This window comes from Rhinolophus ferrumequinum, chromosome 5 (assembly GCF_004115265.2).
Source record: "Rhinolophus ferrumequinum isolate MPI-CBG mRhiFer1 chromosome 5, mRhiFer1_v1.p, whole genome shotgun sequence".
NCBI lineage: Eukaryota > Metazoa > Chordata > Mammalia > Chiroptera > Rhinolophidae > Rhinolophus > Rhinolophus ferrumequinum.
In genome coordinates, this window is record NC_046288.1 from 50,909,441 (window position 1) to 50,915,508 (window position 6,068).

A 6,068-nucleotide genomic window follows, 5' to 3' on the forward strand; every position below is an offset into this window, starting at 1 on the left:
CACAGCAAAGGTGCTCATGATCCTGGCATTTCTGTTCCACTCAATACCAGTCAACACTGACTGAACACCTGCCTGTTGCAGGCACTCAGCTGTATATAATGGAGTGACAATGATGGGTAAGAGATGACCTCTACCCATGCCAAGAAGGAATTTGAGGCAATGGTCATAACATGGCCTTGGATTCAGGGCAGACCCTACCCTTACTAGCTGTATGAACTTGGCCTTAGTTTCCTTATTTGTAAATTAATAGAAATAATAGTACCACCTCAAAGGGTTGTTTGATAAACAAATAATACAAGTCCTTTAAAGTATACTTATCAGGGAGATTGGCAGATAGGACAACCTTCAATAAATATTAGCTACAATTTTTAACCAGAAAAGAAACCTCATAATTTATGGGGGAAAAGATGCAGGCAACCAAGTCAGACCATCTGGATGTGCTACATCAAAGGGAGGGCATTCTGATGGAATGCCTCAGAGGAGGCTTTGTAGAAAGAAGACGTTTGAGTTAGAAACTAAATAATAATCTCTTTGGCAAAGAATCAAAAAATACTCATGCATTTCTATTATCCTTTGGTCAGTGCATGAATAAAAGAGAATGTAAGTTTGATTTTTAATAAATCTTAAGTCTTATACCAACACTTGGGGGACACAGTGCATCTAACTACTTAATTAGATATAGTCTATCAACAAGTTTATGTTAATGTAAAGGGTATATTTCTCTAGACTTGTCAAGGGAATGTCACTGTTGTCTGTTTCCAACTTTACTTATGCAGGTGTAGAGAGCTATACTGGGGCTACATCCACACGGCAGAGAAGATGCTACTTGTAGAGAATGGCCACCACTCTGTTTTCCCTGCCCCCACACCTTTACTTGTGGAAAACAGTGCAAAGAAAGGGAGTCCAACCATTTTTCAGAGATTCTGTGTGGTATCAAGTTGCTCATATGTCCCAATCAATTTGAAGGACTCATTGGATTTGAGTGAGTTTAAAGAGTGATGAAGGGATAAAGTATTAGGAATAATTTGAATTCTTAATAAGTTGGTGGTTTATTTATGAGGCATAAATTTACAGAAAAACAATGGCCTCAGTTTATTGAGCACCTACTATGTTTCCAGAACTCTACTGGGAGTTTTTCATACATTGTCACATATAATCTTCAGAGAAAGTACATACAAGGAACGTACTAATGTTATTCCCATTTTACAGATGAGGTAAGAGAAACTCAGAAATTATAGATCCCTATCTTCAACAAAATATTAGCAAACCAAATTCAGCAATGCATTAAAAAGATCATACACCACGATCCAATGGGATTCATTCCTGGTATACAAGATTGGTTCAATATCCACAAGTCAATTAATGTGATACACAACATAAACAAAATGAAAAATAAAAATCATATGATCATATCAATAGATGCATAAAAAGCACTTGACGAAATCCAGCATCCATTTATGACAAGAACTTTCAGCAAAATGGGACTAGATGGGGACATATCTCAACATAATTAAGGCCATATATGAGAAACCCACAGCTAATATCATATGTAATGGGGAAAAGCCAAAGCATTCCCCTTAAGATCAGAAACAAGAAAGGATGCCCACTGTCACCACTTTTATTCAACATAGTACTGGAAGTTCTAGCTACATCAATCAGACAAGAAAAAGAAATAAAAGGCATCCAAATGAGAAAGGGAGAAGTGAAATTGTCATCATTTGCAGATGACATGACACTATATATAGAGAGCCCCAAAGATTCCACCAAAACAACTATTAGAACTGATAAATGAATTTAGTAAAATAGCAAGATACAAAATTAATACTGAGAAATTTGTTGCATTTTCATACACCAATAATGAACTATCAGAAAGAGCAATTAAGAAAATATTCCCATTTACAATTGTATCAAAAAAATAAAATATTTAGGAATAACTGTAACCATGGAAGTAAAAGACCTCAGAAAATTATAAGACAGTGAAGAGAGAAATTAATGAAGATACAAATAAATGGAAACATATACCATGTTCATGGATAGGAAGAATGTAGTTAAAATGTCTATACTACCCAAAGCAATATGTATATTCAATGCAATCCCTATCAAAATACTAATGGCAGTTTTCACAGAACTAGAACAAATAACTCTAAAATTTATATGGAACCATAAAATACCCCCAAATAGCCATGGCAATACTTAGAAATAAGAACAAAGCTGGAGGTATCATGTTACTTGATATCAAATTATGCTACAAGGCTATCGTAATCAAAACAGCCTGGTTTTGGCATAAAAACAGATATATAGATCAATGAAACAAAATAGAAAGCCCAGAAATAAATCCATGCCTATATGGTCATTTAATCTATGATGAAAGAAGCAAGAATTTGCATTGGGGTAAAGGCAGTCTATTTAATAAATGGTGCTGGGAAAACTGGACAGATACATGCAAAAAGAAAAAAAAAACTGGACCATCTTCTTATGTCATATACAAGAAAAAAATCAAAATGGATTAAAGACTTAAATGTAAAACCTGAAACCATAAAACTCCTAGAAGAAAATATAGGAAATAAACTCTCAGAAATTACCCTTAGTAATATTTTTACTGATACATTGCGGGAAAGGGAAACAAAAGCAAAAAGCAAACAAATGGGACTACATCAAACTAAAAAGTTTTTCACAGCAAAGGAAACCATAAATAAAACAAAAAGACATCCTACTGAATGGAAGAAGATATTTGCCAATGATACATATAACAAGGGGTTAACATCCAAAATTTATTTAAAAAAACACACAAATAATCCAATTAAAAAATGAGCAGAGGACATGAATAGACATTTCTCCAAAGAGGACATACAAATGGCCAATAGACATATGAAAAAATGCTCAACCTCACTAATTATTAGAGAAATGCAAATAAAAACCACAATGAGATACCACCTCACTCCTGTTAGAACGGCTATCATCAATAAATCAACAAACAACAAGTGTTGGTGAGGATATGGAGAAAAGGGAACCCACATGCACTGTTGGTGTTGGTGTAGCCACTATTAAAAACAATATGGAGGTTCTTCAACAAATTAAAAATAGAACTACCTTATGACCCAGCAATTCCACTCCAATATTTATCCAAAGACATCCAAAACACTAATTTGAAAAAGTATATGTACCCTATGTTTACTGAAGTGCTATTCACAATAGCCAAGATATGAAAACTGAAAGGCCCATCAATAGACGATTGGATAAAGAAATTGTGGTATATTTATTCAATGGAGTATTACTCTGCCATAAAAAGACTGAAATCTTACCCTTTGCAACAACACGGATAGACAAAGAGAATATTATGCTAAGTGAAATCAGTCAGACTGAGAAAGGCAAATACTATATGATCTCACTTATACTTGTATGCAGAATCTAAAGAACAGAATAAATAGCAAACAAAACAGAAATAGACTCATAGATACAGAAAAAAACTGACAGTTGCTTGATGGAATGTTGTTGGGGGATGGGGGAGAATGTGAAGTGATTAGAAAGTACTAATTGGTAGTCACAAAATAGTCATGGGGATATGAAATACAGTATGGGGAATATAATCAATAATGTTGTAAAGACTACTCATATGTAGTATGTAGGATGGGTACTAGACTTATTGGGAGATCACTTCATAGATTATAGATTATATAAATGTCTAACCACTGTGCTGTACAGCTGAAACTAATATAAAATAGTGAATTTCAAATATATATATATATATATATATATATATATATATATATGGCACAGGGAATATAGTCAATGGTATTATAATAGCTATATATGATGCCAGAGAGGTAGTAGATTTGGGGGTGTTATCACTTTGTGAGGGGTGCAAATGTCTAATCATTATGTTGTTTTGTACATCTGAAACCAAAAAACATTATAGATCCCTAAATGTCTTTTCTAAGTCAGAATGCTGACTTCAAGACTAGCAAGGTAATAAGGCTGGTGACTAAGAATTTTATGGTATAAATATAATAGGCAATCACATAAGCATCAAAGGATTAGAAATGGATGGTATGCCTTGAAAAACTGGAATATCAGAGGCCAATTGACTATCTTATCTCTGTCTCTCTGTCTCTCTGTCTCTCTGTCTCTCTCTCTCTCTCTCTCTATATATATATATATATGTATATATATATATATATCCCTCTCTCTCTCGACATTCTTGGCAGTTTTTCCTGGGTGCTAAATTCAAGTAATCTGAATGTTTAAGTGAAATATTATGGATCAGTATGATGAAGTGCTATAAAAATTATCACTTTTGAGATAATGCAGAAATAAAAATATTGTATAATGATTTTAAAGTAATGCAAAATGGCATGAATTCCATAATTTCAGTAATATAAAAATATGTACCAGGGAAGGGTGTGTGCATGAAAAAGTAGTTTTATGGAAAGTAACTGCACAGGGTGGTCTGATCATTAATTCCTAACTGGACAGATCACAGTGAGTAGTCATGCCCATTCACATAACTTTTTTAGTAAAAGGCTTAGCTTGGCCCTAAGAAATCCCTATCCATTGTTTCAGTGCACTTAGGTTAACACCTAAATGCCTCTTTGAAATGCCTCTTTTCAGGCCCCTTCTTCTAAAGCATGAACACCCTTGAGAGAGCACATAATCTTGTTAACTATGCTGTATCCCAATTCCTGCTTTGCTTTCTCCCAGCTTCATGTAATCATACTTATGGTCTTTCCTTGATTCCAAATGCATAAAGGAAGCTACAAATGGTCATTTCTTGGACACATTTTTCTCAGCCTGTTGAGATCGTGCCTACAGGAATATCCTCTGTTTGGCTCATATAAATTATAAAAATTCTCTACAGGTTTGGGCATTCATATATAGACAAATTTTAGGTTACCTTGAAATATTCTTAATGGGTGGAGATGGGAAACCCACTGGTCCAACAGACACATGTGGTAGTTAAGAATTGGGGTTGGGGGGAGGTATATCACGGCTGTGGAACAAGATGTGCCATCTCCACACTGGGCTCCCCAGCCTGGAGCAGCAGTGCTGGAAGAGGAGTCCCCACAACAAATGTCTGTGAAAATCAGCAGGGTCTCAGTCTGAGTGAGATGGAGAGCTGCTGGAGACCCAGGTATCCTCTTAATGGGCATAAGTACAGACTTGCTTGCTCACAAACACTCACTCTGAGCTCCAGAGAAGGCACAGCAATTCAAAAAGCACCAGAGCCATATGGGGATGGATTAAATTATCTGGCTTCAGCCAGAGAAGTGCTAGAGGGGCAGCTCTGTCAAGGACCAACGTGTTGGCAGGTGCCATTGTCCCTTTGTTGGCAGGTGCCATTGTCCCTTTGTTGAACCGTTCCCCTACATAGCCTTCATGTGCGGATGGGTGCCAAATTTGAGTCTCCATCAACTTGGCTAAAACTGCTCTCATCTCATTCTGGTGATTCTCTGGGGACCCCTACCCCATCCAATTCATATGCCTGGCTCAAACCTCTTTCAGAGGCTAATCCACACAAGTGGCTGGCCTCAGTCCATATTGCAGACTTTTCTAAAATCTTTCAGGAGTCCACAAACCCCAAACAAGTAGTGGCTGGCCTCAGAGTGCTCTGTACTTGTTGCTAAGTGTTCCCAAGCCTGACACTAGTGGCAGCCAGCCTCAGTTCACAGCATAACCACTCCCAGGTATTTTCAAGATCAGCACAGGCAGCTCCCAAGTGCAGATTACTTTGTAGTTCCTACCAGGTGGCCCCAGGCTGCACACAAGCAGCAGCCGACCTGGGCCTGCACTGTAGCCCCTCCCAAGAGGCCCCAGAACCAGCATACATGGTGGCCAGCTTCAGACCACAGCAGAGCACCACCCAATCAGCTCCACCAATGACACACCCAAAAGGTGGACTTGGCAGGCATGAGAGCCCCACTAAAATGAATCCATCTCCACGGGGCCAGCCCCTGCATAACAGCTTCTTTGCTATAGTCATGGCCAGTCCTTATAGCCAGTCTCTGGTGTGGCCTGAAGTTAGCCACCAGGTGTGCTGGTTCTGGGGCCTCTGGGTGGGGCTACAATGCAGG